Source organism: Falco peregrinus, chromosome Z (genome assembly GCF_023634155.1).
Source record: "Falco peregrinus isolate bFalPer1 chromosome Z, bFalPer1.pri, whole genome shotgun sequence".
NCBI classification, from domain to species: Eukaryota; Metazoa; Chordata; class Aves; order Falconiformes; family Falconidae; genus Falco; species Falco peregrinus.
In genome coordinates, this window is record NC_073739.1 from 5525620 (window position 1) to 5541393 (window position 15774).

The 15774-nt window shown below is 42.2% G+C and overlaps 1 long non-coding RNA gene across 1 annotated transcript; it reads right to left on the minus strand.

The window, feature by feature from the left end:
• Positions 1–9578: 9578 nt before the first annotated feature.
• Positions 9579–11005, minus strand: LOC114012030 (uncharacterized). The gene is made up of 2 exons (XR_003554225.2): positions 10856–11005; positions 9579–9806 (listed from the first exon to the last, which is right to left on the minus strand). It is a non-coding gene; the product is annotated as an uncharacterized LOC114012030 (long non-coding RNA).
• Positions 11006–15774: the final 4769 nt, after the last annotated feature.

Below are 15774 nucleotides of genomic sequence, written 5' to 3' on the forward strand. Positions count from 1 at the left end.
GGCGGCATCTGGACATGCTGCATATAGAAAATCAAATAAATAGCTTTGAAGAAAATGTTTAATTTAAAGCAGAGATATGTCTCGTGTTTAGAGCACCAGGTTTCATTCGGGATTGTGTCAACTCCAGAATTTGCCATCTGAGGATTCCTCTGGTGTTCAGGACTAAGGGCCAAATTCAGGATCCATTTCCTTTGAGGATACGGGTAGTTAAACGCTGTTCCCTGTCTATGTATTTAATTTCCTATGGGTGCACAAATACTTTATGGCACCAAGAAGGCCAGAAGGCATTCATCACCCCACGTTTGGGAGGTGTTTGCCAGTCTGTGGGAGAAGATACAACACATGCAGCACCCCCCAACCACCTCAAATTGCCCACTCCCAGCACACACACTTTTTACTAAAAGGATGAATTTACACTTTCAAAGATCTCTGTGTTCTTGACATAGCTCCTCGGTTTGTTCTTCAGTGGACAGTGTTTGCTAAAAGCTGTGAGCAGGTGTGAGAGATGCAGAGAGTGAGGACTGCAGTGAAATTCTCCCACCTGCTTCCTCCAGCCTGTTACATCCATCCCTGAACAGGGTTCCCAGCTTGGCCCTGAACACTGTGCCTGTGGCATGCTACCCAGATTGCAGGTATTTATTTTGTCCAGATAGCTGGAAACAACTGAAATCTCTTAACTGTGCACTTGAATAAGGCTTTGAACATACTGGTTTTGCCTACATGGACGAGAAGCAACATAATTAATATGGGGAGGGGGGGGGTGGTTAAATTATGTTTGAATTCTTTGATTTCTGGACACTTTCAAGCCTTCTGTAGTACATGCTGAGGTGTGAGACCAAATGCAAGCTGGGTATTTGGGGACAGTAATGACCCACAGGCAGCGTCTCCATCTGGAACTGTAAGGAAATTGCACAAAGAGCCAGATCACCCATCCGTATATATCAGCCCCTTGATATCAACAGGGCAGCGCTGACCCACATTATCTAATTCCCCAGTTGTCCGATGACACTGAGAATCTGAGGTCTGAGATGCTTGGGTTTTGACTCAAATTAACCTTTCCCCCATAGTTCTCTAACTTTAGACATGAAGCTCATCTGCACTACTACCTCCAGCCCTCACACATATTTTTTTTTTAAGACTATCATTTGGAAAAGAATAAGCTATCTTTACAGAAATCTGAAATGTTAGAAAGATGTTGAGAGCTCTCGTTGTTGTAGTTAAAATAGAATCAAAGTAAAATCAAATATTCTCTCACTTACAAACACGGCAATGAGCACACTGATATAAAATCACTGCAAGTTTTTAATGTAAAAGGCTACAAGAGCCTAAAAAAGTTTTTGTCACTTTTAAGAAGCACGGTCTTCTCCAAGCCCTGAGGGACTGCTGAGTGCCATATAATTCACCAGCAGCCATGGCTAGCACAGCATATTATCAGGATTAGCTGCCTGCCTGTATAAGCACCTTGTAGCCTGTGTGCATCACACCAGCGACTTGCTCTGCCATAGGTTCATGTGCCAGGGTGCTGAATTATTCACTGTCTGCTGTCTGAGTGGCAGAGTTTGCAGAAGTCCTTTCAAAGAAATCATAAAGGGGAGCTGGTGAGGCTGGTGCAGGGGGAATGCGGGACAAGATCTGGTCCACAAAACACGCCGGGAGGCACTTGCAGATTCTTGAGTTTTAATGTGGTAAACAATCCTGGCTATTATACAGAAGAATAATCTTTAATAAGGATGATAGCTAGTTAATAGCTACACTGAGCTCAGTGAAAGGAAAAGTCGAGTGGAAAAAGCTGACTGTCTGCCTCAGATTGTTTATTTCTGGAAGCTACATTATTTTTTATTACATCTATGTATAAAATTCTTCACATGGAGCAAGTTTAATCCTCCCCAGATCTGTGAACAGTGGTTAGCATCAAGATATTACTCCAGAAAACTCCCGTGATACTGCTTGTTATTTCAACTGGGAAGAGTTCTTTTACAATTACACTGCAATGATGGAATTAGCAGGGTCAGAGGAGGTAGCATGAGAGTTGAGAAACAAGCATATGTGACAACCTCCAGGAGACGATTTACATGTGTGAAGCAAAATGTTTCCAAAACTAAGAGGCGTGCAAGCTTGACAAGCAAGTATGTAAGTGCAGTCGTTTTGAAAGCTGGGCTGCCTTACGCAGACAGGCAATCACCAAACCAGAATAGGGGTGTATTTGCTGGTAAAGGTCAGAAGTTAGACTCCTGTGGGCACTGGCAGAAGTGAGAATCTGAGACAGTATCTTTTAGGTTGGGGTCACTCCCAGATGCAAATTTTGGTCAGTCTTCGTGAAGGGAAGAGTTAATAGCTGTAAATGGCACTGGCATTAAAGGATGCTGGTGCGTGTAGCTGCCTCCGACCTTGACACGCTTGCAGCCTCCAGCACAGACTGCGATGCCGTGGCCAGTTTTCCAAACTAGAAGTCACCACGAGTGGTTGTGTTCAAAGAGGATCGAAGGTTTAGACTGGGAAAACAGCTTTCAGGCAGTCTAATCTCGTAAAGTATTACAATGTCCAAGGGCAGCGAGAGTAGGTGTTCACCTGTCAGTCTGCTGCGTCGAAGACAAGAGCCTATCTCCACTCTCCCATGCACTGACTTTAAAAAAAAAAAAATCACATGGGTAAAAAAAAAAAAAAAAAAACAGGGAGGGGGGGAAAACAACATCTTTGCTACAGAGACATTTTTAACAAGTATTCCAGAAAGAGCACCAGCTATCAAAAAGGCTGCCAGGACCAGAAGGAGCTATCAATCGAACAAGTTTACATTTCAAAGTTTTTTGAGAACAGTGAAAATGTCTTTACCCTCCTTGATGGGAAAACGGCAGTCTATAGGAAAGTAGCTATTTGCTTCTTCTTACTGAAATGCATTTCTCTGAAGGGGCCCTTTAACCCTGGGAAGGGTGGTAGCATGTATAGACAGACAGACACACATATATATATGTGTGTGTGTACATACATATATATATTTATATATAAAGTAGCTCTCCTGAGGGTTGTCAGAGCTGCTTTAAGACCACAGAGCTAGCCGGCTCTCTTTTCCCTTTTCATATGCCATTATTCAGCTCCAGAGCTTCTCTCTGATATTAGAAATGAACTGGTTAATTTTTTAAAACCCTTTCCTTATAGTATTTAAGAGATGGCAGAATGCATCTGTCTAATTTTGACATATATCAGATAATTCAGTCAAGTTCCCTCATGCGACACAGCTTTGTTCCCACAAAAAGAACCTGCTGCAAACAAAAGGCCATATTATATTGTACAGCATCGCTGCTCCCAGATGTTTCAAAATTAAACTACTAAGCCTCCCTGGCCTTGCGAAACCTGGAAGAGTACAAAAAATGGAGTGATTCTTAACAAGCTGCATTTTCTCTATCTGTGCTACTTATTTCATCTCTGTGCTTGATTTTTCTGAGTCATTTGAAAATGATTAGGCAGCTCAAATAATTGTTTCCTGGGTATATTAGCAGCACTATAATTGTCATGTTTAGAGCTAAAGTTGGTAAAGACTGTATTCTGCTCTGGAATATTCTAACTTCCAATATACAACAGCTCACAGATAAATATCTTGAAACTTTTATTACTAGTTTCCCTAGTAGTTCTTTTCTTTGTTTCTTTGACAGGACCCCAGATGGATTTGGTCTGACACTGTTCTTCATTACCCAACGGCACTGCCTGAACTCTGGACGGAAAGGTTGTCATCTAGCCTTTGGCCAGCATCTTGCAGTCGCTACCATAAGCTGGTTGTTGCATACTCTCCTCTTCTGGGTGGGAAGAGCAAACGGCAGGACCTTACTTCTTTGTACACGCAGAAAAAAACAAATATCTACCACAATATGTAATTTATGTGGGTGCAGTCAGAGCCTCAGACTGACTTATTGAAATAAATTATACTTGTTATAATTCATTGGGGGGGGGGGGGGGGGGGAGTTATCAGTTACCATGCCAACACTCTTTGTAAATACCATTGGTTCTCAATGAACTCCTTTTGACCCGCTGGTCTGAGGTTGTTGCTGTGTGATGTACATAATTCTCTCAACACTGGTCCATTACTTCTGCTCAGGGTTGGGGGTCAAGCCTGTAGTGTAAAGTCAAAGAGAATTAGCAGCACTATCAATAACCAGCTGCAGGACTGCATCCCAAATGATAGACCAGAAAAATACAAGGAAAGATGAATAAAAAGTGGAGGAACATGCGTGTATATTCTATAGTTTGAGCAGCTGCTGTGGACTATCAACATCATCAGGAGACCTCAGCGCATTAGCATAAATTCAAATGACAAATGCACAGTGCTATTCAGAGACTCATTAATTTGCAATGGGTGCAGTGCTCATGACATATTAGTGAAAAATTCAAATGTCTTTGTAGCATCGTGAGTTTAGTTGCGGGACCTAAGTTGCTAAAATGAAAACGTGTGCAGTTTTTTAGCAGTTTATTAAATTATGAAGTGTGATGACTATATCTGTACATCTTTTTAAGCAGATGAGGTCCAGCGTGCTCCAGCACCAAATTGCATGGTTTGTGTCGAAATCTCCCTGTCAGACAAATTTCGAGCAGGATCCGACACACAGGCTGGGCGCTCGCTGCTGCAGCACGCAGGCTGATATCTCCCCCTCCTGGGTGAATTGCATTGCCACCGAGAGGGAAGGGAAAGACGGCTGTTTCGTGGTTTGTGCTTTGTTACGCTTGTCTTCTCTGCCACTTCAGCCACCAGTTTTGTTGCGCGATGTTTATGGGAGCCAGCGATAGCAGAGATAAGATAATGCAGTATGATCATATGCAAGCGCGACGGTTTCCTCTGTCATTGCCTGTGCACACCCGTAGCCTTACATGTAGGGTAGCTTACACGGGTAGGATATGGAAAGCCTTAATTGCGAGTATCTTGTCTTAAGCAGTGGCTTTGTTTATTTGTACAAAACAGAGATGGGAAAGGTATACATTTTCATATGGAGAATGACCTGGCCATAGTACTCTTCAATAACGTCTAGGTCAAGCTTGCAATTATAACGTACAACAACTGAAATACAGGGCCACGGTGTTTATTCTTAGTGCCTCGACTCTGCCCTGTGTGTGCAGCTCCGACACACTGCCATATCTTTCCAACCTCAATGAACACTGCAAGCTCCACCTTATATTTCTGCTTCCTCTTGGATCTCTAACTGTATCATTGCCTGGCCCTGAGTTTACGTGTTTTTCTGTCCACCTGGCTGTCACGTCTAGTGTGGGTTTCCTTTACCGGAAAAATATGCTGCAAGATAATTGCTAGTACTTTTTTTGAGGAATAAAAGCCTGAGTTTTAAACTGCAGGGGCCACAATACCTTACCAGTAAAAATAACTTGCATTTTCAAAGTCACTAGAATTTAGCTACAGTCTCTGAAAAATTTTGAAGGAACCTGATTTTTGAAGACAGGGGAATCAGCTGCCAGTTGCATGTCCAAACCCATTAGTTGCTCTTGAACATTTGGGTGTCTCTGTAAAACACAGCAATATTTTATATATACACCACTCATTAGGTAGCACAATAATAAGAGCCTTAATAAGGTTTGCAGAATCTCCCAGCATATGTCACGCCTCGGAGTGAAAGGAAAGCCATTTCTCATTCTGGCTTCTCATCTGTGTCACGCCACCTGCCACGTAGGATATGGTATGTCACAGCTCAAAAAAAAAAAAAAAAAAAAAGACCAGAAAAGAAAATGATGGCATGCCTTTCCTATCCCTGCAAGGAGTGGCACATGCCTCTGTGCCCCCCAGTATTTGGATAATCACAATGCTCCACAGGTGACATGGGCTGCCCGTGGTGAGCTAACTGCATGTGGAAAGTGGTTTGCCCTCTCCACACAGGGAAGAAAAGCAGCCAGCACATCACCAAACTAAAACTGTAAGTCACTATAAACTGGCTTAAAGCTATCGTTTCCAAATTACACAAACGGATTAGGATGCTCATCTGCCCTCAGCTTCCACCTCTTCCAAAGTCTTTCCAGGTAGGCATCTGGGGTGAAACCACAAAAACTCTGTGTGAGCCTCCCAGTAAAATCAGCTGAAGCTTCATCACGCACTAACATCATTTACTTTCATTAACCTTGCCCAGACCTGACATGAACCTCCACATCACTTCGGATCTGAGTTATTGCAGACAGAAGACAGGAGTTTGAGAAGGAGAGGGCAAATGCGGCATGGTGCGATGCAAGCAAAGGGTGCGTCAGGGCATGCAGATGTCAGGATCGGCTCAGGGCCACGCCATTCCTTCCATCTCCAGGTTTCAGCCGTGGGAAACTCTAAAAATCTGGAGCAACGGTCAAGACGACCTACAGTTATTTTAGACACAGAAGGGCAAATGTTCAGCCACGAAGGCTGCTCCAGGGGATTGTATGGAAGGAAGAGCCAAGAGCAAGCAAAACCATGTCACCATGGCCCAGACCGATGGAGGAGCACAGCAACCACCCACTGACTCTCATTTCCCCTTTGCTGCTGAAAACCTGCTGTCAAGCAATAGAGCAGAGCCTCTAACACAGGCCTGTGTTCAAATATTTTAAGTACAGGGCTCTAGTTCTGACCAGAGTTGATGGAGCAGCTGAAGGTCCCTCTCCAGCAAAGAAAGCCTTTGGTGGCCTTCAGCTGGCGCTGGCTCTCCATTATTTCCTTCCCTCCCCTCCACTCAGGGTAAGACCGGAGCAAACAGTACAGTGCCATGGTTGATTGCCTAATGTGATTGTTGATGCTAGGAAGACCCTAAAGCTTAAATGACAGCCATGGAATCAGAAGAGCCTGCAAATGAATGAGTCGCCCTTCTCCTCCCACCACCCACATCAGAAGTGCTGAGCAGGAGCTCAATGCAGCTGAGGATTCAGACCATTAGCTAAATGTCACTTATACTGACTTCTGTGGTGAGATGAAATTTTATTTTCTGTGCATCTCTCAAAAGCCCAGTTAAAGGAAACAGGGCACGGGTCTTTTGATGTTATTTGAAAGAAACTATTCTGTATTTCCTATGAGGAAGAACTTTTCTTCATTAACAGGCAACACTGGACAACAGGGTTTGGTTTAAAATACAATCACCTAATCTCTGGAACCAATTGCAGAGGTTTCCTTCTATTTACAGCAAATGCACTTGAGATTTAGGCATCAATGGAGAAAGCATTTTGTACCTGATCAAGAGCACAGGCAAAAGAAAAACTTATTTGCAAAGAAGTTGTTTTCCATTGCTGCAAAAGGCAGGGTTTTGCTTTTGTTTCAGAAAAGCCCCAATCCGTTTTTCGTTTTGGTTTGGGTTTTTTTTTTTTTTGTTTCATTTGTTTTTAACATCACACCACTAGAGAGGCAAGCTGCTGTGGACACTTCATTTCCAGGGGTGATGCTAGGAACATGTTCCAAGAAGAGGTACCTTGTCATAGATATCAGGTGGCTGTCAGGCTAGCAACAGGACTCGAATAGGGAAATGTCGCATCTTAAAATCCTACAAAATTATTATTACCTGCAGCAGAATCTCAGCAGAGGGAGTTTGATAAGACAAATGGAAGATTAGATTGTGTCTACAAGCTGGGAGAACCAATGAACTCCCCCAAAAAATGTGGTCAGTGGGAAGAACTTTTCTCTGAGCTACACCAGTGAAAACCCAGTCAGTCTATCAACTTCAAAAGTAAAACTTGGTCCTAAGTGGTTAGGAGGAAGGAGGTGACGATATTATTAAGCTTATGACACTGTTTGTGTTAACATCTCCTTTTGTGCAGAACATGTTTGTATTTCAATCGGCAAAGTATTTACAATGAGACTAGATATACTCACCACCAAGGGCAATTAATTCAGGGTTATAAAGCTTGTGTTTCAGAACAGGCATGAATAATTCAGTGTTAGGTTGTTTAAGTGTGTTTTGTAAAATAGAGCTGCAGCTTTTGTTTTTCTTGAAAGCTTCTGGAAAAAAAAAATGTGATTTGGGTTTTTTTCATTTTCTCTTCATCCCTGGGGAGAGCAGTGGCCTTTTGATGTTCCACATTGACCTGCATTCCTTGCTTGTTTCCCACTAACTTTGAGAAAATACGACTTAAAATGGGAGGTTTGCATGTAAGGAGTAAGGAGTACAGCACTAGCCCTGGGTGTCAGAGCCTATTAAACAGGCTGAGGTGCTTCAGACTGCTTTAATCATTACCAGCCTTGCTGGACTGTGAATTTTTACGATGCTGATAAGCAGAAGTGCACACAGACATAAATGCAGTACTTGCTTTTGAGTGCAAGTCTAACCTGATAAATGAATTTACAGAGCTGAGGGGAAGGTGTCTGTGCCGTGTCTCCATCTCTGCTTCAGGCGTGTCACATTACCTTCACGCTACATCATGGGCTACATACATAAACCTGGAAACCCAGCCTGGGCAACCGCTGGCTGGTGACAGAATTTTTGCCCAAAACAGTCTTTACCACCCAGACTCAAGAGACAGAAAAAAAAAAAAAAAGAAAGAAAGAAAAAAAAGGATTTTTTTTTACAGCCTTTGTGAACTGTTGCTATACTCCAACACATACAAATCTTTTATAGTCCCCGTTAGAGGCTGGGTGGGCAGGAGTATGTCAGGGGAGAAGGTGTAACCTTCATTATGGTTCTATCATGTTCTTTAGAACTTCCATATTTGAGGGCCTTTCTTGAAGAGCAGAAAGCCAGAAACAATATGCCTGAGAGGTGCAGACAGCCTCAGTGAAGCATTAAGGCATCAGCTCAGATAATTGATGTCCATAATGTAAACCTTGCTGGACTTGGTATCTTGGCAGAGCTTAGGAAACTTCAGGGTCCTACCAGAAATGTTCTTACACATCCAGCAGGCATGGCCAATCACGCCAGCTTTGGTAAGTATCATGTTCTGAAAAGCAAACCACCTCAAATGGATAATCTGGGAGACAGCTTTGGAGTTTTTTTACTGTCTACCAAAAACCTCATCAAAGGATGAAACCTTGTGGTACTCATGCCATAGCTGAGTTGAGCCTTTCCAGGCTAGGCCAATAACTGCTAGATAGCTAGCTGGAGATAATCTCATTATCTGTCCAGACCTCCACAGCCGGAGGGCAAGCAGTCCATGGTGCAGCTGAAATGCTGGATTTTCACACTTTTCTGTCCAAACTCCTTTGTGTAAGCAAGCCATGAGACTTCTGAGAATGAAGGAGAGTGGGTACGTGCACATCTCTACCATCACTCAGACTGTGTCATGCTCACTTATGCCTTTTCCCAGGGACCTCCACGTGAGGGATAGTATTTGCTCACACAAGACCACAGCTCAGGAAGATTATAGAGAAATATTGAGCCTGGTAATTCAGTGTTTTCTAGATAGTCTTTCTTATTTCTATAATGAAAAAGTTAACATGGGAGTAGACAGGGCAAACTCCACATCAGATTTTCCCTGTGGGAAAAGGACAAACAGGAAAGTCAATATTGAATATTTGCAGTGAGTTGTGTAGCTTATCCAGGCTGTCTGCAAGGTTAGTGTGATTAAAGATTATGATTTAAAGGGAAACAAATGTGTGTCCCAAACCAGCATTTCTCTTTAGAAAAAAGTACATCTGTAATTGTTACCTCTCCAGTACTTGTTGTAAGGTTGATTTATTGTTTTCTCTAGAGCGATGAATCTCAAACAAATGCTTGGATGCTGTAGCGTACAACAGTGTATGGCAGATCTGTTTCCTAGTTAGCGTTCCGTATTTCTCCTCATTTGTGCTGCAGCACGAGAGCAGCTGAGTGAAATGTCCAGACCTCGTGCATCTTAGGATTGCTGGCTTAAGGAGGCATACACCAAGTGCTGGGAGACTGTGGGAAGGAAACAAATTGACAAACAGCCAATGGGAAACAGAGAAGAAGGCATTTTTACTGCACTGTGTTTACAACTTGTACTTTCTCAGATCCTAAAAAATCTGCTGTTTTGCCTACATGTCTGCAAGACATTATAGTTCGACTTGGTAAAAACCCATGCATGCCAGTGCACAGTTATTAAAGTAATAGCTTCCCCAAGCTACCATGTGCTGAAAATTCACGTTTAGAATTGCCTGCAAATTCTGGCAAAATGGAAGATTTAATGAGAGGATCTTCAAATTCCTAAACCTGACTAGTGTATTTGCAGCCTGCCCCTTCTTGCTGCTTCTGTTTCTGTATGACAGCATTTTATCTTCCAAAGCCACATTAAAGATCTCTAACCTGAGAGTGAGCTAACAGAAAAGGGAGAGTGGGGGTGTAGGGGGGTGTGGGTGTGCATTTGTCCTGCACCCACTTCTCAATTTTGAGAAACAAGTGACGTACAGAGCAGCCAGGAAACTGCAGTAGAGAGGCAGCTCAAGATATTCCTGGGTACGTGTATTAGGGGGAAAATAAAATGTACAGGGCTCTCTCCTTTTTTTCCTCTTTCTTTTCCCACTGAGGAATGGTTTGGGGGGGCTGTGGCAGGGTTGTGTGCCCGTGGCACTCCCCGTATCTCACTAGTTCTTTGGGGGTCACAGACCACCTGCATCCGTCATGGGAGGGGGACACAGCCAGTTTCAAACAGCGGCATCCTTTCTTTCTCACATTTTCAGACTTATTTTTAATGTTAGAATAAGGTCCTTAATGGCTACAAAAGGCATTCAGAAAACTTAATTTACACCGACACATCTCCCAAAAATGCATTTGTAAGTGACAAATAAATTATTTATCAGGTATGTTCGAAAATATTGACCCAGGGCTTCCTCAAAGCCCTTTTACTATGTGAGAGCTTGTTTTCATCCATCTTACTGTAATGTTCTCAGCCCTTGTTTCACTAACAAAGCCATTGTCATTGTTTTCATCATACCTCCTAATTATATTAATTATTTTCTGTTGTTCTTTACCTGTCTTTTGCTGTTACAAAACTCCTCTGTGGTTTGCAGTGTCACAGAATTGTCAGAAATTCTGCATGTTTGACTTGCTGTTGTCTTGTTTAATAAATATGAGCTCCCAGACAGTTTGCAATACTTCATTTCCCAGCCTGTAGAGCACACACAGTGAAAGAACTCATGTTAGAGAAAAGACTATATTTGCAATACCTCCGATAACAAACCTGGCACAGAGCTCACACCAGAGCCAATCTAAACATTACAACACTTAGTAAGTGAGCCACAAAACATAATCAGCCCAAAGTACACTGTACTATGGAATGCTTAGAGCATTTACAAGTTTTTGTAGTCCTGTTGCTACCAGCTGAGGTACTGGTGTAAATATTGAAAGTTGTTATTGATTTCACACTAGAAAGTTTCATAAAATAAATTTAAGGAAGTAAGCGTATCTTCAGTCTCATACAATGAGTGATGCCTATTGCTTTTCAGTTAACAAGTAATAATAAATCTGTCACTTGAAGGTAGTAAGAGGCACTACTTTACTGTCTTCCTAGGCTTGGTCTAGGTACTGTTTTTGTAGAGACTCAAAGGCGTGAGCCCACAAGCAGTTAGCCAGGAGGTGGGTTTGGGTTTTACTGTAAACACATCAGCTGTTTCACAGATGCTGCCCGTGTCCATGGTCTTACCCGCCTCACCCCTGTGCATGCAGAAAGGTTTAATGCTTTCATGGAGAGCTTGATCATCACAAAGCATCTTTGCTTTTGGATCTGAGCCAAGGGGATCACCCTGGTGTCACCAGGCTTTTGGTGGCAGATTTCTCAGTAGATGTTTTTTAAGAGCTGCATTCAGTTGCACTATCCCAATGGTGTCCAGTCTTTCTGACCAAACAGCACCTTCTTCCACGAGATGTAGGATGATGAATGCTGTGTTTGTTGACCCAGTGTGGAGGACAGTTAGTTTAACTAGCCTAAGCCTCCTTGCCAGAGGTTTGCATGGCCTCAGAAGGCAGCCAGGATGGAGATGATCTGGAGACATTGCTTGAGCTCAAAATTGAGGATCTCTGCTCTTGCCCATGGTGAGCTCGTGGTCCTGTGAGAGCATCCATGGACAGGTTTAACCTTCAATCACAGGTGAAAGAGACAATCTGGTCAGACCTAAAGACTGAGTGAGGTCAGGGGGGCAAGTTTGATTTTTTAAAAGGAATTCTAGTGTCATATTTTTTATTTTCCTTCTCATCCAATTCTTTTTGTTTGTCATCTTCAAGGCTGCACAATGAGTGTAAGAAGTCTGTATTTCATGCTCTGAAACGAGCTGACCCCTTAAGACAACCCTTGACAAACAAACGCAGGTGATGAAGATAAAGTTTGTATAAACTTAATCTTTGAACTTCATAGACAGGCATTGCCTAAAATAGTCTTATTTTCTCAAAAAAATCTCTACTCAGTAGTTTACTGATTTTAGTTAAAGCATTTTAAACTGTGTGTAAACAGTTTATTAGCCTTCCCCTGCCCCCCTTCTTCCCCACCCCCCCATTGTTTTTTTTCTGTTGTTGTTGCTTTTTCATGCATTGTAACTGAGGTGCTTTGTTTCAGGGAAGGAAACAGACAGCAGAGAGACACAAAGCTTCCTGAGCCTTATATAGTGGAATGCATAATTGTTCAGAGCTGCAAAATAGTCTAAAGGGACCTGATTATGCAAATACATTAAGCATCTCTTAAAATCTTCTGAAATTATACCATATTAGCCACGCAATTAAAGAAAAAACTAAAAAGATCATCTCATCTGAGTGTGCATGGTCTTCCCTATTTGACAAAAATATATTTCTCAAAAGAAAAGAATGGAAAAGGATCGTGATATAAGCCTGAATCCAGGTTACAAAGATGGACTGCTAGTTGTCTCATGAGATATGACCCAGTGACAATTGACATTTTGTCCTCTAACCTTACCTCAGCCTTCACACAGTTGTCTGTTCCCCTTGAGCCAGGCAGATCTAAGCTGTCAATTAATAGATAATGTAAGTTTACTTAGATGTCAGTAATGCTGTTATCCATGTGGAAATACATCAAATGTCCTAGTTTGCTCTAAAGGCTATGGTGCTTAGCAAAAATCTTCTCCCATGGGAAGCCTAGGCTTGACAAATGCCTGAGGATTAGTCATAGTCAGCCATCTCTTTGTGATGCAAAATGACATAATCATTGACTTTTTCAAATAGTATTACACTTCTACTTTCCCCAAATACAGAACCCAATTCCAGGTTTGCAAACAGTTTAGATTGTATAGATTTGTTATTGAATAAAGATGTCTTGCTAAATTTCAGGAACAGGAGAAACACAACAGCTCAAAGACTTGCTAATTTTTTATTAATTTTTGATAAATTCAAGATGTCTAAAATCCAGTGTTTTCTTTTGGTGTTTGCCATGGGTTTGTAACATATTGCCGCAGCACTAGGCAACTGGTAACTTAGACCATTCTCTCCGAAACCATCTTGATTGTGCACTGAAAACACCAAAAAGTTTGCAGAACGCAGGTTGATATTCCATTGTAATAACTGTGAACCTCATTTATGTTGTCTATCTTAAAGAAGAGCATCTTTAAATTAAAACTTTATGTTTTTAAAAGGCCAAAAATCCATTAAAATGCTTATTTTTCCTAAACCCCAACATCCAAAACATATGGGAAAAATTGCCTCTAGGTATTGAAAGTTGTTGCCTTTATCACACTGTGCATCTAAATTCCCAAGGGTGATTGATTTAACGAGGTTTGCACATTAAAAATCTTTTTCTTTGTTACAATAGAGGAAATCACAAGAAAGATTAATGCCCTCTGCATGGTGCCACCGAATTAAAATGTCTTTCAAATGTCTTCACTCCAGGAACACTTCGCTATCCAGGCCTGTACTTAGTAAAGCTTTTCTCAGTGTAAAGAATATATTAGTCATGGCTGATGATGCTGGTGTGCTATAACCTAAATACCTGGAATATGCATATATTAGGACAAACTGGGCATTTCTGAAGGCTTTAAAGAAGTCTTTATTTTTCAGGTTGTTATAATGGATTCCATGTCAGAAATGCATGAGGCTACCTAAAGGTATGACATTCAGTCTTTACATATTTTCTCGTTGCAGTGGTGTTATCTGACATGAAACAGAGTAATACTCTCCACCACCGCTTCAAATTTTTCTTATGCATAAACCTCTCAGCAGTATTTTCTTGGCCTGATATGACAACGTGTCGCCCTAGCATCTACTGCATTAACATTGTACAAAACCTTTTTTTTATTATTATTTATTTCATCTGCTCTTACAATTATGAAGAGTATGCTGCTGATCCAAGTATGTTCTCCATATTCATATGTGGATTCAGGCTCTACTGTCTTAGAGACCACCACAACAATAAAGGGACACAGACCAGCTGGAACATACGCTTCTTCCTTCAGGGGAAGAGCTTGCATCCATACTGCACAGTGACACATCAAAGAGCCAGAGCTTTCCTGTCATACCCCACTTTCTAACACACCCCCTACTTTTTTACTCGAGTGGAGGGGTGCAGAGAAAGGGTGGAGGAAGAAACAAGGCTACTGAGGTGGCTTTGGTGTTGGACCGTGTCTCCTGGCGATGATAACTCTGATGGATATAGCAAGTGCCATTCAATGTGTCCCACTGAAAGGCTGCTGCATTCACCCCCAGGCAGAGATTGGGACACAGGTGACATAGATGCAACATGGATGCCTGGAGAGTACGTCTCTGTGCAAAACAGGGAGATAATCAGCCTGGCAATACAAATAACCAGCTCAGTGTACTGGCTGCTTAGCTTTACATCTTCCTCAAGAAAAGTATAGGTGCTATCACATTAATTCTTTCTAGAAAAGAGAATTAATTCAATAGTTCCTTCAAGGAAAGTGCACTATACAGAAATATAACTGTCATGTCAGTATATTGGAAAAAATCATAGCTCTATTTAGGCATGAAGTCAGGGTATGGATGTGTTTACAGTGGGGAGGATAAAAGACATATAGAATCACAAAACCACAGAAAACCAGGTTGGAAAAATCTCTGCAGTTCATCACATGGAAGCTTTCACCAAAAGCAGCTCCTTGGATTAAGTTACCCAGGACCACATCAGTTCTCCAACATATCTATCAGGTGAGATTCCCACACTCCACTGGGTAAAACAGCCAATGTTTGAGTATTCTCACTGTGAAGGATATTTTTGATATCCAGGCAGAACTTTTGGCTCAGGCAGCTTGTGCCTGTTGCCTCTTGTCTCGGTACCATGCACCCTTGTGAAGTGAGGATAACTCAGTCTCCGTAACCACCTCTAAGGTATTGGAAGACTGTGATTAGAACCTCCTGAGACACCTTTTCTCCAGTCTTATCAAACCCAGTTCCTCCAATATGAAGTTCTCCAACACATTCATCATCCTGGTGGTCTTCCTCTGGGTCTGGTGGCCTTTCTCTCCTGAACCAAAGTGACCAAGGCAGTTTTCCAAAGCATGAACAAGAAGTGCCAAGTGGAGTGGCGTGATCACATCCCTGATCTGCTGTCTATACTCCTGCTGATGGAACCCAGGACACAGCTGGCCTTCAGTGCTGCAAAGTTGCACTTGTGTCCAGCTTGCCATCCACCCAGTCAGTCCCCTGCATTTCTGACAGAGATGGGTCAAGGAGGTGTTGATGTGACACATAACATGAACATGGCCTTGGGGCTGCACAGTCTTCTACTATGGGGCTTGTGCTTGCTCTTGTAGATCTAACCAACAGGTCAATGGGAACCAGCCTGCCACCATAAATTCAGTCCATGTTTTACTCACAAAAAAAGAACTAGAGAACCTTCCCGAGAGAACAAGAGAGCTTTTCCAAAATCTTTATGCAGTATTACAGTGAAAAAGCATAACCGAGAGAATAAATATAGTCTTGATGCAGGACAGAGAGAATA